This window comes from Lynx rufus, unplaced genomic scaffold (assembly GCF_022079265.1).
Source record: "Lynx rufus isolate CCGP_SWC_20201006 ecotype Redwood Valley unplaced genomic scaffold, mLynRuf1.p SCAF_18, whole genome shotgun sequence".
Classification (NCBI taxonomy): Eukaryota; Metazoa; Chordata; class Mammalia; order Carnivora; family Felidae; genus Lynx; species Lynx rufus.
In genome coordinates this window covers 8350396-8373173 of record NW_025814832.1, presented here as the reverse complement: position 1 = coordinate 8373173, position 22778 = coordinate 8350396, and the positions used below count along the sequence as shown (strand labels likewise).

At 46.3% G+C, this 22778-nt stretch overlaps 1 protein-coding gene and 1 pseudogene across 1 annotated transcript in view; one reads left to right on the top strand and one right to left on the bottom strand.

Annotated features, from left to right (window-relative positions):
• The window catches only part of ASIC2 (acid sensing ion channel subunit 2), a 1013190-nt gene that overhangs the window by 608046 nt on the left and 382366 nt on the right, over window positions 1-22778 (top strand). The gene's annotated exons all lie outside the window — the stretch shown is intronic.
• LOC124513085 (THAP domain-containing protein 2-like) overlaps window positions 3252-22778 on the bottom strand; it is a 29272-nt pseudogene continuing 9745 nt past the window's right edge.

The window sequence follows — 22778 nt, the reverse complement described above, 5'->3', positions numbered from 1 at the left end:
CCTCTCTCCCTGCACCTCCCCCCACTCCTGCTGTCTCTGTCTCTCTCAAAATAAATAAATACACTTTAAAACAAAACCAAAAAAAAAAACCCATCCTTTTTATTTAAAATAAAACTAATACAAAAAAACACACAAAATAAATTTATAGCTTGAAGAAAATATTACAATATTGTGATAAGACCCTCATAACCATCATGCAGGTGAAGAAATAGCACTTCACCAGTGACCCCAGCAGCTCCTTCCATGTGTCTCTTTCCGGTCACCAACCTCTCCCCTCCACCCCAAAGGAATTATACTCTGACTTTTATAGTAAACCATCATTTATGTTTTCCCTAGAGTTTTATCCCCCAAGTGACCAGACTGACCAGAGTCACTAGTGACCAGAGTCTAGTCTTGCCTGTTTAAGGCACTACAGGTTGCTCTCCAACCCTTCATGGTTCACACAATGTATCCTGTCTAGGGTTTGCCCACTGCTCACTCGTGAGACAGTTCAACCCGCTCCACTGTCCCCTGAATTTCTTGCAAAAGGGTAACTGGGTCCAGAGGCCCAACCATACTCAGGTTTGACCCCTTTGGCCAGACCACAAGTGGTACATCAGGAGGCAACGGATGTCTTTTTTCCTTTCATGATGCTTCCAGCCACTGGTATTCAATGCTTAAAGTTCATCATTTGTTAGAGTTTACAATGACATTCTAATGTAATCACTTCTTTTCCATTTATTATTTCAAAGACTTCTATAAAGAGACACTTTCCCTATAAGAAAAGCAGAATAAATGCTTGATCCATTCTCTTTCTTTTTTTGTTAATGTTCATTCACTTATTTTTGAAAGAGAAGGGGGTGGTAGAGGGCAGAGAGAGAATCCCAAGCAGGCTCCAAGCTGTTGGCACAGACCCCAACACAGGGCTCAAACCCTCAAACCATGAGATCTTGATCTGAGCTGAAACCAAGGGTTGGACACTTAATAGACTGAGCCACCCAGGAGCCCCCATTCTCTTTCTTCACCCGATTTCAAGATAATGAACTGTTCCCTATTATCTTCCCAAGCTGACCAATTATATATACATATAAACAACTCCCACTGACCAAAGATGAGTCTATCTGAACTTCAGTAAGCATATTGAAATGGATTAAAACCTATCACATATATTTAAATATTTGTGTTCATAATCATGCTTACACATTTATAAATAAAGTGTATATATTTGCATCTGTATCTCCTTTCTGCCACACTGAGCCTCCTGGTTTCTTGAGGATGCTGGAGATAATAAGGTTAGAATGATTAATTGTGATTCAATGATTAATTGTGATTCATCGTTTGCTTTACCTCATATTACCCACTCAACAGTCTCAGAAAAACAATACAAATGCTACTGTCCAAATATGATTACTGAAAACAATTAGAAAAAACATATGCATTGTCCCTCTCCTTGTCTCCTGAACTTGTGTAATTGTATTGTACCTGTATTTTCAAATCATATAGCCTTGCAGACTATATATACCCTCTGCCTTTTGGCTCTCCTTCAAACCTACTTTTGTATTAGCGTATCATATATATCAATGTCTCTTTGATTGTTTTGCTTATGTGAAGCTTATTATCTAGTAAATCCCTCGGGAAGAGCTCTTAGGAATAAAATTCCTTAGTTCTTACATGCAGATAATAGTTACTTGTGCCCTTTGTACACAAAAGCCAGTTTTTCTGGATATAAAACTCCTGAATTATATTTGCTTTCCTTAGGTACCGTAAAAACGTCACTTCATTTTCTTCTAACATAAAGTATTATTGTCGGAAAGTCTGATAACCTGATTTTTCTTTCCCTTATAAGCCATTTCCTGGTTTTTGGCTAGATGCTTGAATAATTTTCTTCTGCCTTTTTTTATTTTCTTCTTCACGTGAAGCGATTTTACCAAGACATCTTGCTATCAATCATTCGGCCTCAGTTTTTCAGGTACACTGTGTGCGTGTGTTCTTTCAATGTGTAGGGTCAGATCTTTAATTATTGTTATTATTTTGGGAAAGTTTCCTTAAATTATCATTTCTAGTATTTGCTCTATCCCCCTTGCTTTGGTTTTCTTTTTCCGGGACCACAGTTGCCACATACAAGATATTCCAGGCATCTTTTAGTATTTTCATTTTCTCTCAAATTCCTTTTATCTTCTCTTTTTTTCCGCCTTCTTTTGAGTCTTATAAATTTCTTCCTATTTACCTTCTGTTATCTATAAGGCATTATTTATTATATCTATTCACTCTCACGTTCCCTCTACTTTGGGTCTTCCTTTCTGAAACAACTTTGTTCTTCCAATTCCTTTCTGTGATTTGTCAGGTAATCTCTGAGGTTATGATTATTATTATTCTCATTCATGTGGGTGATGATGTCATTTCCTTAATGTCTTTTAGCTCATTTTGAAGTAATAGGTTACAGTTTTGATTTATTTTGTAGGTACCTCTCTCTGGCACACTTTCGCTGTCTATAAAGATGTTATTCTCTTCCTTAGTCTCTTTGTTCTAATAATAATTCTGTGTGGGTTTCACCCTTGACATTTTTATGTTTGTTTTTATGTAAATGCAATGTTCCTGAACCTTGTGAAGGAGGCCCTCGTTCAGGGTAGCCTTCTAACTCCACAGGGCTCCCTCTTTGGTTGTGTTTGTGTAGTATTTAAAAACATGGCAGCTCGCCTTCTGAGATGTTCTGGCTCTACGGCCCCACCCCATTTTTATATGGACTCTTTCTTTTTATACTATTATCCCTATTCCACTCAATTCTGATCCCATACCCAGCAGTTTCTCATCAGTATGAGCATTGGGGATCCCTGGCCAGTCAGTTTTGAACAGTCATAGACTCTAGAATGGTCCATCCCTTCAGACCTTGTCACAGACCCCTTGCATTCACCCACTAGTCGACTGGGCAGACCTTCTAGTTTCTTTTCTTTCTTTAACTCATATTTAATGTTAGTTAACTCCTACTTATCATAGAATGTACTCTCCCAACATTTGTACAAAAAAAATTTTAATATAAATGAAACACGTTGTCATAGTCCTTTAAAAGCATTTTTTAATGTTTATTTATTTTTAAGAGAGAGAGAGAGAGAGAGAGAGAGAAACAGACAGAATCTGAAGCAGACACCAGACTCTGAGCTGTCAGCACAGAGATTGACACGGGGCTCGAAGTCACTGACCTTGAGATCATGACCTGAGCCGAAGTTGGACGCTCAACCAACTGAACCACACAGGCACCCCTATGTAGGCTAATTTTAAATGAAGGTCCTCTTGGTCTGTTTTACAGAATTGGTAATGTCTGGTAATTATCTTATTGATCTTGTCCAGGAATCTCGAAATCTTCCAGAGGAAAACCACTTAAGGCAGTTGGTAAAATGTGTTCTGCTATGTCCTGGGCTAATTCGTTCTTTGCTTCCAGAGTCTCCATCAAGCACGTGACTTTGATCCGTCTTCGTGTTGCTCTGCGTTCTTTTTGTAAGCAAGTTTTCGTCGTCTTTCTTAAGCTTGTTATTTCTTTTTCCAATGTAATTATCCTTTTTTTTTTTCTTTTTGCCTTCAAAAGATTTCTAAAAGCATAACTGCGTTCAAGTAGTACTTGCTGACTTCTAATGTTTGATCTTAAACGAGGAGGTCCTGTTGGAGCACAAGTGTTGTTTTCCTTCAAAAGACTCCTTGATTTGAGTTTCACAGACTTTCAGTGGGTACACCAATCAAAAACGGTTGGAACGGCATCCATTTTAAGTGGCCAAGTTTATTCTGTTAAGTCTAAACAGGAGGCTTCAAAGTGCTTTGAACAAAGAAAGGTGTGTTTTCCTGGCACAAAGTTGTTGCGCCTAAGTGGGAGAACCCATTCTTTCCTTCTTTTAGGATCCAGGGGAAACTTGTGGAGGCTGATGTTAAGGTGCCTGTCATGGGGAGTAGCACAGCTGGCTGCTATACAATTGGCTGGCTTTCCTTTCCCCTCTGTTCTGAGGCACTGGCTGCCCCACTTCCTTTTGGCAAAGGCTCGGCAAATGAGGCAGGGCAAGGGCCCACCGAGAGGAGTCGTGGGAGCCGGGTGGGAAGGACGTGAGTGTGTATTAGGGATGGTGGTGCCAACCTTCCCTGTCTCTTTATTAATATGGAAGACTTGAGCCAGCACAGCAGACAGTCCTGGAACTCCGGTGGGACACAAGTCACCTCCTCCCAGACCCTAAAAGGGAGTGGGATTACTGGACCTCTTTGGCAGCCATCCTTGCAGCAATTAAAAAGGTGTCTCTCCCCCTTCCTCCCCATCACTATGAAACTCTCCTGCCTCCATAGAACTTTCCAGTGAGTCTCAGTTGGCCATTTGCGTATTGTTCTTTTCTCAGGTCCAGCAAACACCTGACCACTCCTTCTGCTTCCTGCCACATAGATGCTGAGACCTTTCAGGGCTTAGGGTTGTTAATGATTTGTCCCCACCTGCTCGTGTGTTAGGCTTCTTGGGGGTACCTCATCACCTGCTTTGCTGTCAACGTCTGTAGCTTTGGAGGGTTTGGTCTCTAGTTGCCCATCTTTCTGTGGGGGAATTGCTGAAATTCGAAAACCATGCTGCCTTCTTTTCTATGTACAGGTGTTTTTTGTTTGTTTTTATTTGAATTAACAGCCTACTATTTTCCATTAAAATCCATATTTGGGGTTTATCTTGAGAAATTCCTATGCCTAGTTACACTGCACCTGCATTCCCATGTGGAATGGGGAACAGCGGAACTAAGTAGCAACATCCCCCATTAGATGGGTGTGTGGGCTTTCCTGTTTGCTGTGCCCCAGCACCCTCCATTGTTTCACTGACCAGGTGACCTATTTACACAATCTTCCTAGCTCTATATCCACAGAACATGCCTACACTGTGACTCCTGTTCTAGGGCCAATGACAGGAAGTAGGAAATACCCAGGACCCCCTTACCTTCTTACCCAGGGTTTTCCTTCCAGGCGTGTCTCCTGGAATCCCCTCAGGCATTTGGGTTTCTACCTTCCCAGGCCTCCTCTGTCTAGCTCCTGGTCCAGGAAGAACACTTACAAATTCTAAGGCTGTCTATGGATACAGCTCCTAAGAGAAGGCACTGAGGCCCATCTGAGAGTCAGAAAGGTTGATCACATGGAAGCCAATTTCAACAAGATGTAGGCAGGAGACAGGAGGAAAACACAGGCCAGTAGCCAGGGGTTTGGTGTATCAGGCAACAGAGGACAAAGCAGATCAAAGTGCTGGTTCTGCAGGTGGGGCTGAAACAAACATTTGGCTGGGGCAGTGAAGGGGAGGGTCACCCATGGTTGATGAAAAGCAAGAGTAGGATCTGGGAATGTAGCAGGGTGGGGTGATGGGAAATGGTGAATTCTGCCTGCTGGATGCCTTCTATATACAGCCTGGTACTCAGCCTAAAGAAGTGCTGCTTGCCAGCTGCCTTTGGGCTGCCCCCCTAAGCTGTAGGTCCCAGGAAAGCATTTAGACCTGCAAGGAGATGCTTGCAATTCCCTGAAGAGCCTCAAGCTCCTACACCTGTACGTTGTACCTGCCATTCCTCTCGTACTGACTTCCCACCATCTTTACCCAGGCAATAAAACACCTAAGATCTGACCTCCTCCAGAGACTTCTTGGGCCAAGTGAAGTGCCTCCTCTGGGCTTCCACAGGTCCCTGAGAGTGGTACTCATCACATTCTATTATCTCTTCCCTTATTTGTTTCTGCCAAGCTAAGATCTCCTTAAAAAGAAGAAAAGGATCTTACTACATTCTGTATCTCTTACACCATGCTCCAGGTGCTCAAAAAAATCTGTCAGTACTTCTGAGCATCTTAGGTATCACAGGGATGCAGCTGGTACCAGTGCCCATTCTTAGGAGAATCACAGGAGAGTAGCCCAGTCACCCCTGGCGTGCAGCGTTGAGATAGCTGGGTGAGCTCACAGCATCTGACTGTCTCATCAGCATCTTTCATCTCCTAGGGCTCCCTTTACAATCATTTTAATTACTCTATTGCAAGTTTCATCAGGCAAGTAACACGAAGGAGAGCAAAGAGACCATCGGGCCCCCTGACTTATTATTCAGAGACGGGAACAATGTCCCGTTAACCATGGAAACTTGAAGATGCACAAAGGTTTTCAGAGTCAGCTGTCATCATTGCTCATAAAGTTTTCAAAGAGCATATTCAGAGGCAGGAACAGGGTCTGGGCAGAAAACACAATGGCAGGTGGGAGGAATCAGGAGAGCTGTCCATTACTGGAACACTGGAACACTGAACACTGGAATCCTGAAGGTGTAGGACTGCAGAGAGGGTTTATGGGTCAAAGCTGTGGTCTGTAGAAGGTGGATTTATCTGCCTGGTGCTGGACTTCTCTTCTCCCTTCAGCTAAAGCCACTAATTTCCTTTCTATAGGCCTGTATCCTCAGGGAAATTTAGGTATCCTTTGGTCAGAAGCAGTGGACACTAAGGCAACCCGACCATAAGTGCGCAATGACCCAGGGCTGTAATCCACAAACTGGGCTTTTTCCTTCCCCCAGGATAGAACCCTCAACATAAACTGAGTTCTAGCTCTGGAAATTGAGGCAATACCATGCTTAAGTTTTCTTGGTTGACCTACCCACTACACTCATCAGTGGTTCTCAATCTTGGTTGTACGTTAGAGTCATCTGAGGGCTTTTAGACACACCAATGCCTGGAATTTACCCTAGATCAAAAGAATCAGAATCTCTGGGGGATGGGGCTTGAGCATCAATATTTTTTAAAGCTCCCTAGGAACACCGATTGCCTAATGCTACACAGCAGATCACTTTATGACTTAAAGCAATAGATAGGCATCCTCTTATACCTTCTGTGTGTCAGGAATCCAGGAGTGGCTTAGTGGTTCTGGCTTAGGGTCCTTCATGAGGTTATAGTCAAGATATTAGATGGCGCTGGAGGGCCTGATTCCAAGATGGCTCTTCTACATGGCTATTGACTGGAGGCCTCAGTAACTTGCCACATGGATCTCTCTATAGGGTTGTTTGGTCATCCTTACCACAGGCAGCTGGCTTTCCCCAGAGCAAGGGATGTAAGAAGGTGGGAGCAAGACAGAAGCCACCATGTCTTTTGTCTTGGCCTGGCCTTGGAATTCACACTCCATTGTCTCCACATACCCTCTTGGGTTACATTGAACAGGATAGTCCTATTTGTTGTGGGAGGGTCTACCTAGGGACATGTATACCAGGAGGGTAAGGCTTTGGCGGGGGGGGGGGGGGGGGGGAGGGGCGTTTTGGAAGCTGGCTATCATAGCAGGTGTCTCTAAAGTACAGCCAAGGTTGAGAATCATTGCTTCTGGTCCCACTGGGGCTGAGGCCCTGCCTCTGTCTTTCTTAGCTCAAAGCAAACACAAGAGACTTATTAGTGTTTATTCTCTTCACACAACAGCCAGAGTGGTTTTGGTCTTTTTAACTATAATGAATATTTTTGTACATAATTCTTTGTTCTGCTAGTAGATTATTCCCATGGGGGTAAATGCTATAACATGAAAATACTTGTTCAAATCTCTTTTTTCCCCTGCAGGGAGGTCCAAGTATTTTGTGGTTTTGTTGGTTTTTTTCCATCTCTGATTGTTTATTTTATTTTTAGCATGTGAATTTAATCATCACACTCCTGTTCAGATTTGAGCAGTGACCTCCCAACAATCATGGGGTGAAGTCCGCAATCTTTCTCATGGTTGAAGGGCTCCTGTGTGATCATCCTGTCTCTTGCCCTCCACCCCCAGCCTCATGTCATTCTGCTTTGCCCCTTGCTCACTGCAATCGGGCCACACAGGTTTAACTTCAGCTCCTAAAACATATTACTATGTTCTGCTCCTCAGGGCCTTTGCACAAGCTCTTCCTCCAAGTCTGACTCAGATAACTTGTACTTACCCTTCAGGTATCAGTTCCTAGGCCAACCCAGGGGTTCTCCCATGGGACCCACACTACCTTTGCCTCAGAGAATTTATTGTGATGCATTATAATGCACTTATTTGTGTGACTACTTGTTTATTTCCACTAAACTGGGAGTGCCATGGGGGCAGAGATCATTTACTTTTCTCTGCTGTCTGCTCCCCAGTACCTAACACAGCACTTCGCATACAGTAGGTGCTCCCAAGATGCTTGCTGAATAAATGTTTGTAAGTATAAAAGTCAAGGCCCAGAAACATTTAGAGACATGCCCAAGGCCACCCAGGATACCTGCCTGGGCTTGATGGCAGATATGCTAAATTCAGAATCCCTGCTTCGTATCTAGTGTCGCTAGAATCCTCCACCCATGTCCCTTGAATCCCATCCCGTGGAGAATTATCTACACCACCTGCTCTAAAGCTGGAATCAAGGGCTCCCCATCAATGGAAGAGCCAGGCTTCTGTGGCCATCAAGGGATGACTTCTCCACCCAAAAGTGACAGCTGTCTTTGGCTGGGCTCTTGTCTTGTGCTGGGGAGGGCTCTCATCAAGGTAACCCTGAGTCTCTCCGCCTCAGCTCTTCTCATTTTGAGCATCCATGCCTCTTGAAACAGCCCTGGGAGTTTCCATTTGGCCTTTGGGGATGCTGCCAGGCCTGTCCACATAGGGGAAGGGCACTGGCTACCATTATTTAATGATTCCCCCAAACCAGTGAACTGTTTGTTCCTGTGACCTGTGTTCCTATCACTCTCAGAGAACGTCTGGCAGAAGCGAGGGACAGCTCAATAGTAGCCTTGAGAAGCCTTCACTGCCCCTCGACCCTAGGCCAGCCTGTCTATGCTGGTGGCAGGTTGCAGGATGGTGGGGACAGATGAAGAGAAGTGAAGTCAGAGCCCTTATCCCTGACTAGCTCCCTCCAGCTCCCAAGTCCCTGTGCTACACCCTCTAACCCCCAAAACCACCATTGTGGTGCCATACCTGACCCTGTCTCCTAGGGGCAGGCTAGGGCCTAAGTCCTCTACCCACCAGAATATGCCCATCCTGGGAGTCACTCCATACCGTTTCTGCTGGTTGTAGAACCCATCATCAGTTCTCTGTGAATGCCCAGACAGAGGTTAATGGCAGACCTGTACATAACAGATCCACCAAAGAAACAGACAAATTTCCACTTGCATCTAATGGCACCTAAGCTCAGGCAAAAGTACCAACCACCCCCTTGGCATATACATGCGTATACACACGCACACATGTACTCACAGACTCAGGCTCACTCAGCCTGGGCTGCCTTAGCCCTGGCCACCTCTCCCTCACCCATGGCATTGCCAGATTAGTCCCAGGCACCTCACCAGGACACCATGAAGCTCAGGTTCCAATCCGGTGGTTCCCAGATGCACTGACCATGGGTCTATCTCTTCCTTGATAGGCTACTCGTGATTCTTCCTCATCTCTTCTGTCTGATGAGCTTACCTGCCGTTCATCTTTCAATGTCCAAATCCCACTCATCCTTCAAGGCGCAAATTCAGCCTCCTCCATGGAGTCCCCCATTCCTGTAGCTGGAAGTCATACCTCCCTCTTCCGACTACCCATAGCATTTTAGCTCCACCTCCTCTATGACTCTTGAAACCAACTTTCTGCTTCCTAATCATGTTGTTTTTATGCACCTTTTAGCAACGCCTTTCCCTCAACTGTTTTATACATTTTAACAGGTTTATACCTGCCTGCCTGTGCTCTCCAGAGACAATGTGTCATGATGGAAAGGTTGTTGGCTCTGGTGAGTGACAGAATGGAGTTGCTACCTTCCTTCCCCCTTCCCTCCTTTCCTTTCCTCCTTTTGTAAATATTTCTCCAGTTCTATCTGTGCCAGGTACCTTTGCAGCAGCACCACAGCAAGACAATACACAAAAGATATTGTCTGCAGCCTAATGGAGTTCTAGTCTCCGGCCCTTTAATTACTGGCTATGTGACCCGGGCAAGTTGTTTAATCTCAACAAGCCTCAGTTTCCTCATCTACAATATCAGTCTTTATAATAGTTATCTTCTGGGTGTTTGACAATAATTAAATGGAGTAATATACATAAAATACCTAGCACTTAATGCATACTCCACAAGTATGTATATATTCCTCTTTGTTAGAGAGAACTCTCAAACGTCATAGAGATTCAAGAGTATGTGTTGAAAGAGAGGAAGGAGGGACCAAAAAAAGGGAGGGGAAGAGGGAAGCGATCACGAAAGTTCATCAGAGAACTGTCTCTGAATTGCCAGCACCCACCCTGCCCTCTACTTTCCCACCTGGATTGTAAAAGGGGATACTGATTGCAGTCTGGGAGAGACAGCTCTTCACAAGGACCCCGGTTTGCCCAGTCCTTTTCAGGTTATCCCCTATGCACATGCAGTCACGGAGCCAGGGCTAAGAGCCCTTCCATGGACTAATCACATATTAAAAATAAATAAATCCCTTCAGTGGCTTTCAGGGTGCCTAAAAGCTGTTGCCCCCAGGCTCCCCACTGAACTTCTGCCTTCGTATTTATAACCCACTAGCTTCTCTCCTTCCTGGCTTCCCAGACAGTGGTGCAGACAAAAGGACCGTTTATAACAGCTTTTCTGACAGCTGGACATTATTTAATTAAAACTTCTGGCACCCACATAGTGTGCTGGAGGCTATTTAAAGTTCTCGGTGGCAGGAGGAGAAATGGGGAAACTTACAACCCTTGGGGGGCGGGGCAGAAGGGATCTCGGGTGGGCAGCAGCCAGAACAGACTCTCAGGTCCCTTACAGCACAGTGGCATCTCTCAGAGCCCTGACTTTGACATTGGAGTCTGTGGGAAAAGGCAGGCATGATATCAGCCCCCAAGGCATCTTGCTTGGGGTGGGGAGGGTGGATGTTTGGAGAACCAGCAGCACCAAACTGAGCGGAGTGTTCAGTTTTCCGGATCAGCCACTCCTATTTTTCAGAGCAAGAAACTGACACACCGAGAGGAAAGAGGAACTTGTTCAAAGCCGCATAGTAACTGGTGCAATTCTGGAGCTCTCATTTGAGTATCCCTGGGCTTCATTGCTGCCCTTAGATATGAGTAACACCCGTGTTGCTTACTCTTCCACACAGCAGGCACATGGTCTTGAAGGGCTGAACTGCTGCACGTGTTATTCTAGGCATAAGCAGAAATGCAACCATGGATGCCAGTGTTTGATCATCTGGTCAACCCCAGCAGAGGCAGTGGGTTTCCACTTAGCTGCTGTAGCTACAGTGTGCTGGACTGCAAATAGCTACAACTGGCATAAGGAGACAGATCTCCCCCCATGATAGGGCAAGAGCTAAGAAAGGCAAGTCTACCCTAAGGTGCTGTACCCTGGAGGAGGAGGAGTATAAGGCCAAGTGCGGACACAAATTGTGATAACAATGATCGTGAGAATAACCCCACTGACCGAAGGCTACCATCACCATCATTGCGATTACTATTAGCATATTTTCCTGTCAACATTTCTATAAAATATATGATTTACAGGATTTTACAGATGAAGAAATGGAAGCTCAGAAAATTAGCTACATGCTAAAGTTCCCCCACCACCAGTAAGACCAGGATTCAAACCCTGCTCTGTCTGATATGAGTGTATCATCTTTCTACCATATTGGTAGTTCTCAACCAGAGCCACACATTAGAAACTGACTCTTTACAACAGGCAAGGGCTTATGCCTTACTGTAGGTTAACGAAGCCTTGAGAATCTCTCAAATTCAAGACCTGGAATCAGTATTTTTGAAGGGAGTCGAAGGTGTAGCCATGGTTGAGAGCACCCTGTGAGACAGAAGCACCCTGAGAGCTCCTGCCAGTGTGATATCAGAAGTGTGACCCACTCCCACTGCCACATTCTTAGTTCTGCTAAAGACCCAGACTACCATGGTGGGTCACTGCTTGGGGACCAGGGCTAAGCACCACTCTGATGACCTCTGTTGACCCCAGTCCTTACTGTGGCTCCCCTGGTCGCTCTGATGGAGTCACCATTCTGTTTGTAATATCAGTTCCTGCCCCGTCCCAAGAGATCATCACCCAGACCTACCAACTCTGACCACTCTGCTAATCTCAACAGCCCCCAGCAGCAGGCTGATACTACCCGCTGGGATAAGTTCCTCAGGAAGCACACTCCAGGTTGGAGGTTGGCATGCAAGAAGTTTAATGGGGCGTGCTCTGGAGAGCAGCATCCACAGAAGGCGAAGGAAGGTGGGTGGCGTGAATCCCTCAGTGCTGAAAGAGGATCTGGGGACACGCCACAACATCCACTCTGGCTCTTAGCAGTGGCATGGGTTTTCATGGGAGCTGAGGAAGGATCTTCCCCTCCAGAGAGAATGATGTTATTGGAGCCCAGCATGGAGCTGCCTTGAACAAGGCTTTCATTAACCTTGCTCTACAGTATCTTTACAACCCTCCTGCCCACGCCTCTGGGAGCTTCACTTAATTTCCCCTTAGGGGCTCAGTTAAAAACAATTGGAGGGACTGGGTAGATTAGCACTCCCATCTGGCTTTCAGCAAAAGTCTTTGCATCTGGTTGCCCACTGGACTCTGTCTCCATTGGTGGCGCTCTAGGGCGGGTTACAGGATGAGCTTTATTCCCCTTCTCTCTTTTTGGTTTTATCAGCATTTGGGAGTCAGTCACCAGCTCCAACAGTTGTCATTGTTTCAACCTCAGGAGCCAAGACAGGAGTTACCTGCCCTCCTGAGCTCACAGTGAAGTAGGAGAGATAAACACAGAAACTTGAATGCAATGCATTAAAATGGCATTCACACAGAATGGATGCCAGACAGGGAAGGGAGTGATGGTCTCTCTCTGGAGGCAGGGCTGCCACATAAAAAAGAATTAAGGAAGACACTGGAATGCTGGAACAAGATTTCAAAGAAGGAGTAGATGTCTGCCCAGCAAATGTGATGGGGAGAACATTCCAGGAGGGGTTCTGTGCAAAGGCTGAGGACCAAACCGTAGGATGTTAGCTAGCAGTAGGTGCTCCCAGAGCACCACCTGGGCAATTCAGGGGGGTAGACTGGGGGACTCAGGAGAGGAGACTGAAAAAACAAGCAAGGGAATAAAATGGATCTCCCTATACCCATGCAAAGGAATTTGGACCTCACCCTGAAAGTAATGAGTCCCCACTGAAGAGCTTTCAGGGCGGGCTGTCCTGTTGTTTCAAAGCATGATGTGATCAAGAGGAACCTCCGTCTTGTTTTTCCCTAATATATCTTCTCCTCCCTGGACCTGCCGTAAACTCAAAAACAAACCTCACTTTTGCCTCCCATTGCTTCTGATTTCTCTCTGTCTGTCCAGAATGGGTGTAAACAACTAAACCCAGCAGGCTCTACCAGCTCTTCCCCCCACTTCTTACATTATGGTTGTTGGGACTTCTTTGCTGAGTGACTGATTCACAGGCTCAGAGACAGGCACACTGGAAGGGTCTTGGGAAACCATCTCCTAACCCCCACCTCCTGGCCCCTCTTAAAGGAGGAAGACTCTGACCCCTGCAGAGGGGAAATAACTTGCCCACATGCACACAGATCCTAAGGCCATGGATGGGACTTGCCCACTTTTTATTTTCCGTACACCAGGTCAGCATATTACGTTCCTGTCCCAGGAAGAAAAGTCAGTCCTGAACAAAACTGTTCCATTGGGGATTTTGTCTTCCAAGCCTTCCCCCCAAAATCTCTTCCGACTCTGACCCTTCCTCCCAGCAATAGTCCTTGCATATAACCCCCAGCACACAGACCCCTCCTGTTGACCAAAACACATGCCAGAACCCTACCCACCTCTGATCTCTAGGAGAAATTTCTCTGCCTTTCGTTATGCACTCTTGTTCCCTCAAAACAGCACAGTTCCACGCTCCATCTATTATATTAGTGATTCCCAAGGAGAAGTAGAAATTTCACTAAACTAAAAGGTAGAAGATAATGTCCCAACTCTGCTACCTCCCCTGACATTGTGCAAACACCTTCATTTTCCCATGTGTGGCTAAGGTTCATTTAAAATTTTTCTCCAGCAGTGCCTGTAAACTTATTTAAAAGGGCAGAAAGTGCCCGTGGGGCTCAGTCAGTTAAGGGTCCGACTCTTGATTTTGGCTCAGGTCATAATCCCACCATTTGTGGGTTTGAGCCCCATGTGGGACACTGACAGGATGGAGTCTGCTTGGGATTCTCTCTCTCTCCCTCTCTCTCTCTGCCCCTCCACCCCCCTCTCTCAAAATAAATAAATAAACTTAAAAGAAATTCCTCAGGGGCTCAGGTTGTTCAGTCAGTTACGCCTCCAACTCTTGATTTTGGCTCAACTCATAATCTCTCCGTTTGTGGGATCAAGCCCTGAGTGGGACTCTGGAGGCTGCTTGGGATTCCTGCTCTCCCTCTCTCTCTGCCCCTCCCCCACTTGTGCACACATGTACACATGCTGTCTCTCTCTCAAAATAAACTTTAAAAAATGTATACATAGATAGATAAACAAATAAATAAGAAAATAATTTCTTCGATGTCTCTTTTAGCTCTGATACACATTTTGAGAGACAGAGAGAGATCGAGTATGGGTGGGGGAGGGGCAGAGAGAGAGAGAATCCAAAGCAGACCCCGGACTCTGAGCTGTCAGTACAGAGCCCCACACGGGGCTCAAACCCACGGACCATGAGATCACGACCTGAGCCGAAGTCAGACGCTTAACAGGCTGAGCCACCCAGGTGCCCCTGATACTATGGGATCCTAACGTCTCCAGTGACTTGTTGGCGAGAGCTCTGTCAAACTTAAAAAGAATGGATTATGTGTGTCTCTTCCTAACTTCCATATTGTATGGGTAGCTTGAAGGCAGCCATGGTGGGAAGAGTTACACCATGGAAATTGGCGAATACTACAAATCCAGTCATTTTTGTGGGGAGGGGTAGGAGCTGGTTTATTGGTATTCCCACTAAATCTATTCTCTTATACCTCAATCAAAAGCAAGTGTCTGCATTCTCACAAAGACTCCTGAAAACAAATGATACCATAACCCCAAAGAAAGGATTTCTGATGGTAGAGCAAGCAGACAAGCAGGCACAACATGGTCGTCCATTTTCTGTTCTGTATCTTTTGTTCCTGCTGCTCTCTCGGCCGTGTCCCGTTCGTCCATCTTCAGGTCTCAAAATTTTACTACCAATACCTTATACACCAGCTCTACAAAATCTTCTCCAGCTCCCTGGAGAAGATTAAATTTTCCCTCTGACTTGTACGATAAGTATGTCAACACATTTTGCTTCCCACCTGGACAGTACGTTCTCCGAAAGCATCGTTTCCACTTCCTCCCTGAATTGGGCTAGCGCAGTGTGCCGCAAACAATGTGTGTTCAATAAATATCTGGGGCAATGAGAGGCTCAGCATTTGGCAGATGTGCAGAAGGCATATGCTTCCTTTTTATTATACACTCTTTTTGTTGAGAATAGAGTACAAGCTTATGATAATGAATTTAAATGAATGCAAAATTGTATACAAAGAAAACCAAGCCTCCTTCCTTCTCCATTCCTTATTCCCTCACCACCATTCCCAACCCAAAGTAAAGCAGTATTACCATTCTTTTTTTTTTACAATTCTTTTTTTTTAATGTTTGTTTCTGAGAGAGTGAGAGAGAGACAGAGCATGAGTGGGGGAGGGGAAGAGAGAGAGAGGGAGACACAGAATCTGAAGCAGCCTCCAGGCTGTGAGCTGTCAGCACAGAGCCCGACCCAGGGCTCGAACTCACAAACCATGAGATCGTGATCTGAGCCAAAGTCAGATGCTTAACCGACTGAGCCACCCTGGTGCCCCTCAGTATTACCATTCTTATATATACCCTTCCAGAAATAGTTTAAACATTTACAAGCATATATGTCTGTGAATAGACCTTTGCAGTTTGCACAAATGGAAGCACACTGTTCTGTAAGGTTTCTTTCTTAATATGTCCCAAAGATAGTTTCATATCACCACAATTAGATCAGCTTCATTCTTTTTCAAGGCTCTGTGATAGTCTTTCATAAAGACAGATTATGTTGTGTAACTAGTCCCCCATTGATGGATATGTAAGTTCCTTCTTTTCTTGCATATTGCCAAGAATTAATGTCCATGTTCATGTATCCTTACCTACCTGTACCAGTGTATCTGTAGGAAAAAAACTAAAAATGGAATTTATGGATCAAAGAGTAGACATGTCTTTAATTTTGATAGATGTTGCTACATTTTCTTCCAATAAAGAATGTAGAGACTTGGATGCCATTATTTCTCTAGTGGTCTTTATCTGCTTTTTCATTCTTACTCATTGCTCACTTCCACCTTTTCTGGCATTAGAAACTGCTGTCATTATTTTAACGATCGTTCCACCAAGCACCCGAAGGAGACCGAGCCAACCACCTTTTGTGGTGTCATAGCATGAGGTTGGACAAATCATTCATCCCTCAGATGAACAAAACCCCAGCCTCAGTGGGCGTACTTCTTGACATTATTTCTTTTGTGCACACCCAGTTCAATCTCTCTGAGCTGCTTTTCATCTTTACCCATAGACCAAGAGCCAAGAGAGGGAGGAGACCCAGTCCACATCTATCACCCATCTTTGCCCTTCCCCTCCAGGGCAAGGAGGACAGAGACCGACAGATACAGCAGTGCTACCCCATCCTCCTCTGGCAGGCAAGGCATAAGTGTCTCATGGCCATCTTTTTTACATTTTTATTTTCTAAGGTAAGTATTCAGTTTAGGTCTGGATGTCACAGACCTTTCTGTATAAGGAAATGAAAGATTAACCTGAAGTTTGGTACTATCCATATGGTGTGAAGCCAGAGGCTTGGGAATTCCTGAGTTGTACCCTCCTGAGAGTCCCTCAACTAGGGAGATACTGCAAAACAAGAATAACAAGATAAGCAAGGAAGCTGAGCAAGTCTCTAATTCCCTTGACATAGGAGGGAATCCCTTGACATAGGATTTCTCTTGTTAGTCAAATGGTCCCCACAATACACACACACACACACACACACACACACACAGACATGCCAGTAACTTCTGATTCTAAGAGGGTGGAGTCAACAAAGTAGGCCTGACCTGGTTGTAAGCACAGAAGAGGCACAACAGAGAAAGCATGGTTGAGTCTATCCTGAGTAGTCCTGCCCTGCCTGGCCTCCTTACTTCCTGGGGACCAGGCTGCAAAGGGGAGATGACACTTGCATTTATGGTATGAACTCTTCACCCACAGTGGCCTTACCCACAAGTCAAACAGGGCCCAATGAGCATCCTGAATCCTGAACTGCCAACCCTCTCTTCTTGGGGGTGAGTTAGGAAGGAAATGAGCAGAGGGGTGGAAATGTTGGAATAACCAGCCATGCGCGGGCTCCCTCCTCAACTGCCAGCATGGTAAAGGGATTTGAAAGTGTGTCCTTTGAGGTACCTGTCCTCAGTCTCACTAGACTTATTTCTCTGTGTATCCCCAGCGCCCAGCATGAAAGAGCCCTCTGAGGAGACAGCCTGGAGGAAAGAAGTCTCAAAGAGAATGTGGTTACTTTCTTTCTGCTGAAGGCTGTTAAAAAAATTCAACTAGTAAATCTGAAGATCTAATTGACTTTGTTAAGTGATTCATGAATCAGATAGCCTCCTACCTAGGAAGCAAAGGAGCTCTTCAGAGCTTCGCAAAATGGAAGGTTTTTATAAGAAGGGGGATGGGCAAGGAGCTATTAACAAAAGAAAAGAAAAGGTTGTTTAGGGCAAGGTCACCTTCCCTTACTGGGAAAGGTAGTGGGGGTCTTACCTTGCTGATTACCTCATCTTCCTTTGGGTGGGGGGAAATGGAGAAAGCCCGTGTCTGATTACCTCATTCATACTGATGAGAAAATTCAGATTGGCTGGCTGAAAACTCCCCTCCTAGAGTAGTTACAACTGCAATTAAGTCTTGGTTTGCTATCCTGGGGGCAAGTGACTCCACCTTGACCTGTGGTTTTCTTTTTACCAGAGCCATTAAGGAGAGGGAGTGGATGTGGTCTGTGTGCTTCCTAAACTAATCTTGATCCAGTGGGTAGAACTTGTAGAGAGAGACAGATGTCAATTCAGCATTTAAGAAAAAAAAAAATGCTTTCAACAGACAGATTATTCCAAACAGGGCATCATCTGCTTTGAGAAGTCGTGATTTCGCCATAGCCGTTAAGCATTCCAATATAAGGAGAAATGTTCTAGCGGGGATTCAAGGATTAGAGGTTTGGACTGGGTTTAGGATTTCACAACTCCTGGGAATTCAAGATTCCATGAAGTGTCCCTCCTGCCTAAGAAAATGGTGCTTTATTTCCCTCAAACACCCTGTTCCTTTGGCTCCCTGCTCTAGCCCAAGTGTGTTGTAGGACTATCTGAGGCAGCCACAGGAAATGCATACCTCCATAGAGAGCTATCCCCATCCAATGAATACCCAGTCTCCAGAGGACTGGAATCTTCTTCTTGTTTTCCATTCGTTCCTCCCTTTGGCAAAGCGAGGACCCGGGTTGAGCCATTAAGCTGCCTCCTCGTTTCGGAGCTCGTTCGCTGTCTAGCACAGGCAGGGAGGCAGCTGTGGCATATTGGTTAGCTCCCAAATAAATATTTTATCTCTGGCCTCAGCAGCGGTGGAGAAATGGGCCTTTCAGAGATGAGCGGGCGATGGGGCTTCCTATTGGCCACACCATCTATTTAGAAGAGAAGGGGGACCTGTCATTCACTCGGGTCATCAATCTTGAAGCCCGAAACCACTCCAAACCCAGGTCCCCTAGAGTCAGAATTTGACAAATGGCAAAATAAACTCAGCATGTGCAGATGAATGAGGGGGGCCCCCAGCTATTAAAAAGCCATCGCCATCTTCCTGCAACTGCACAGCCGCGCCGTCTTCAGCTGCCTGTGTGGGCAGGGCACCTGGGGGGGCGCACAGACGGGCACCTGCAGTAATGAGCAGCTCGTCCCAGGCACCGAAGGCTGGCTGGCTTCCCAGCCCCCATCGCCCCTGCGGGAGGCTGTCCTCCAGGAGTCACGAGACCCTCAAAATTAAAACAGAATAATCACACAGCAAAGATGAAGGCCCCTGGGAGAAGACAGAGATTGGTGATGCCAAGATCTAGTTATTCACTGGCAAGGACCCCGGAGTGCAAATGGAAAACAGAGTAAGTGAGAATGTCGACTGGTATGACGAATGGTCCAAGCTTGGTCCATTTGTGCAGTGAGGGGAGGACAATGAAGAAATTAATGAGTTGTGTGTCTGTTAAGACTTCCAAGCCCTGCCTTGATTTTGGCCTCAGAAAATGGGTTTGTTGAGTTACCTCCAGAGCAATGACATCTCAAAACGCATGCGTGAGTCAGAGCAGGGGGCTGTGTTCCGCGGACTCTCAGGTGCTAGCAGCAAGTGCAAAGCAGAAGGCGTCGTGTCCAGGGACAAACGGTGTTGCTCCCCACTATACGCACTAAGTAGAGGTGGACTCACGTCACTATGGAAATGATTTTCCTTATGGAATGCACCTCACCCCACAGGACCCACACAAGTTCCTTCAAATATCCTGGGAAGGAGAACAGGCTTCTCTTCTATCCTGGGCTTTCAGAAGTCCCAAAATGAGGCGCAGCGTTAGTGTCTTGGGGACAAAATGTGATCAGACTCCTTTCTCTTTCACCCACGTCCCTCTCTCTGCTCTATAATTCCTTACCTAAGTATCTCTCTCTGCCTCTCCCTCTTTCGGTCTCTTTTTTCTCAATCCCTGTCTCTTTATTTCCCTCCAGGATGTCATATGTAGCTGCTATAGTTTCCACCACACTGGCTCCTGCAGGCATGAGGTCAGTGGGCAGTGAGGGGGACTTGGGCCCCCTTGAACTGAAGGACTTCTCTACTATCTGTCTCTGTCTCTGTCCCCCTCTCCCAGACGAATCCAAGGGCACTCAAATGAAAGTCCCGAAAGTCTGTCTTACTTCCTAATCCAAGCCCGCTCTGTTTTCCCTGAGTGCCAGAGAGGGTAAATGACTTGCCCAAAGTCAGAGAGTAAATCAGTGCAGGTAAGGGGAAGGTTGGGATTCTACTGGACCCCAAGTCCCCTGAGGGCGGTGTAAGGGGGAAAGGAGGGGGGAGTAGTGGAGAGGGACCAGAGGACAGAAAGGAAGACTTTGGAATCTGTTTGATCTCAGGACATATCTGGGACATTCAAGACAGTGGGGACTATTGTGATAGTCATGGAACCAAATTAAAATGTAAAAGAGAAACGTGTTTGGCATCCTCAGTGTAAATGGACCTTGACAAGTCCTGGGAAGTCCCTGCCTTCAGATTACCATGGCCTCAGAGGGGGAGGCGTGAGGCCCAGAGCTAACAGAGGAAGGGAAGATCTCCCCATGGCAGATTCTCCCTCCCCAGGGAGGGACCTCCCAGTGCAGGGAGCCTACACTGCAACCTCTGAGGTGGGAGCAGGTAGGAACCATCATAGTGGACATCCTCCACACCTCCTCCCCTCCCCATGGGCACTGCTAGCAGGCCAGCCTAGAAACATCCCCTTCTCCCTCCTCCGCCTCCAAACTGGCCCCACGTCCTCTCTGCTCTACCCACCAGATTCTCCCACAGCTGCTGCCTCCAGTCTCCTGGCTGCCACTGATGGCTTAAACCTCTCCAGTTCCCTCCTCCCCTCAGGCACAGCTCCCAACAAGCTCCCGTCCTTGCATCTTCCTGCCTCCAATGTATCAGTTCCACAAGCACGCGGAGTCTCAGGCAGGGGGTTGGAGAACCAAGCAGGGACGGGACTGGGTTAGGTGAGAAATGGCGGGTGAGCAGGGAGCTTGGACCGGAGTGGCAGCTGTGGAGGGGGAGATAAGTGGGCAGCTGGGAGAGATGCTTAAGAGGTATAATCGATGTATTCATGCCGCAATGAGGACCAAATTGGGGGCATTTACAAAAGCTTGTTGATTGATCTGTGGTTACTCATTGGTGCTAATGGTTTTAATCAAGGGAAGAGATCTCAATAAAAACAAATGATTACTCTTTATAATAGAAGTGTCAATGGGCACTTAATGAATGAATTTGGTAATTCCTCTTCCTGCTGAGACATTCAGTCTTGGGTGAGGATATTTAGGACCTTAACCCTGACTGCTTTTTGGGCTGTGCCCCACTTTGCTTGACCTTGGGAACCTTGGAAATGCACCCCCAGGGACACAGCAGAGTGCTCCCCAATCACCTGCTTCCTGTGTCCCCATTTCTGGAGAATCTGCCCATCGACCCTTGTCTCGCAGAAGCCAAGAGCCTTTCAGGCATAGGAACAGAAGCATTTCACCAGGAATGAGAAAGAATAAATAGCAGCCTGCCCGTAGCACCTTGCCTGATACTGAAGGCAGGACACTGGCCTCACCTCCACCGGCCCTTAGCTGATTCTCAGCACCCTTTCACACCCTGGTCCCTCTCAGAGCCCCAGTCTTTGACCTGCTACTGACCACAGAGAGCCCATTCTTCTCATCCAAATTCATGGTCCCTTTCATCTCTCTATGGACCTATCACAGGGCACCAACTTCTCTCTCCTCTCACTCCCAGAAGCAGCAAAGATGATCCAGGCAACCTTGCCCTAAGCCTGTACTAACCTAACCCATCCCCAAAGATATGGCCCATATCCAGCCCAGAGACCACAGGAAAAACAGAACTGTCGCCCCCTCTAACAGACATTTCATGGCTCTGACCTCTCCAAGACCAAGATTTTAATTCTGCCTCTGCCTCTGCCTCCCTGTCTGACCTTGGGGAAAATGGTCTGACCTCTCTGGGCCTGCAGTTCTGCAAAGGAAGATCAACGTTGAGCTCAAGGACTGTCGTGGTAGGGAAATGCCTAGCAAGGTGCCTGGCCCATAGGATCTGGAAGAGATACTTTGTTCAGTGAATTTTCCTCTCTCCCTTTCTCTCTGCAGTACCACAAACTGTGGGAAGGCAGATAAGGAACATCACCCATAACAGCCAGGTTATCAATGGCATTCCAAGAACCACAGAGGCTGTGGGGTCCCCACTGTCAGACAAGTGGGCTAGGCAGCTGCACATTGAACCCTCCAGCCCCTGCCCCTTTGTTTTCAGCCCCGTAGATAGCAGCTTTCAGCAAGGAGAGCTGAAAAGTGGCCCAACCAAGGTTTGAGCTGAACAAATCAAGAGCACCAAGCAAGAGGAGCCCGTGCCTAATGCAGCTTAGAGTTACAAATGGTAACAATCTTACAATCCAAACTTGAAACAATAGGGTGGAAAATTGCTATCCTAATGAAGATTCTGAGGAGAATTGCAAGAGAACCATGTGCACTAGCCCAGGCCAGGTTGGCCATGCCAGAAAATCAGCCTCGGTTCACTGCAGCATTGACTGAACTGTGGTCATCCATGCATCATTTATTCATTATTTCATTCAATCATTTGCTCACATATTGTTTCACCTATTCAAATTGCTATCCATGCTTCCATTTCTTACGCATTCATTGACTTATCCTCCGTTCATTTATTTGCTCTTTTGTTCTTTCATTTATTCACTCACACATCGGTTCAACAATATCTTATGAACATCTTTGTGCCAGACACAAGTGCCTGTTGGTATCCGCTCATATCCACTTCGATCCTAGACATCACTGCCCGGATACAAAGCAAACTTTTGCCCTTGCAGAGTTTTGGAAAGCACCGTCAGCCCAAGAAGAGCTGGGAAGGGAAATGTGCTATGCTGGATGCCCTTCTCCTGCTCCTCAAAGATGATACAGTATTATAGGCACAGAGCCAGGGAAGGACATCAGAAAGCAACCCATTCAGGGAAGGGCCTTGACAAAGCCCAGGGTCTAAGAAAAGGGAATGAGTAAATGGAGGAATGAGCGGACATTAAGCCCCGTGATGAAGACAGGCACTGTGAACACAGCCTGATCTGATGGGCATGGGCTAGGAAAC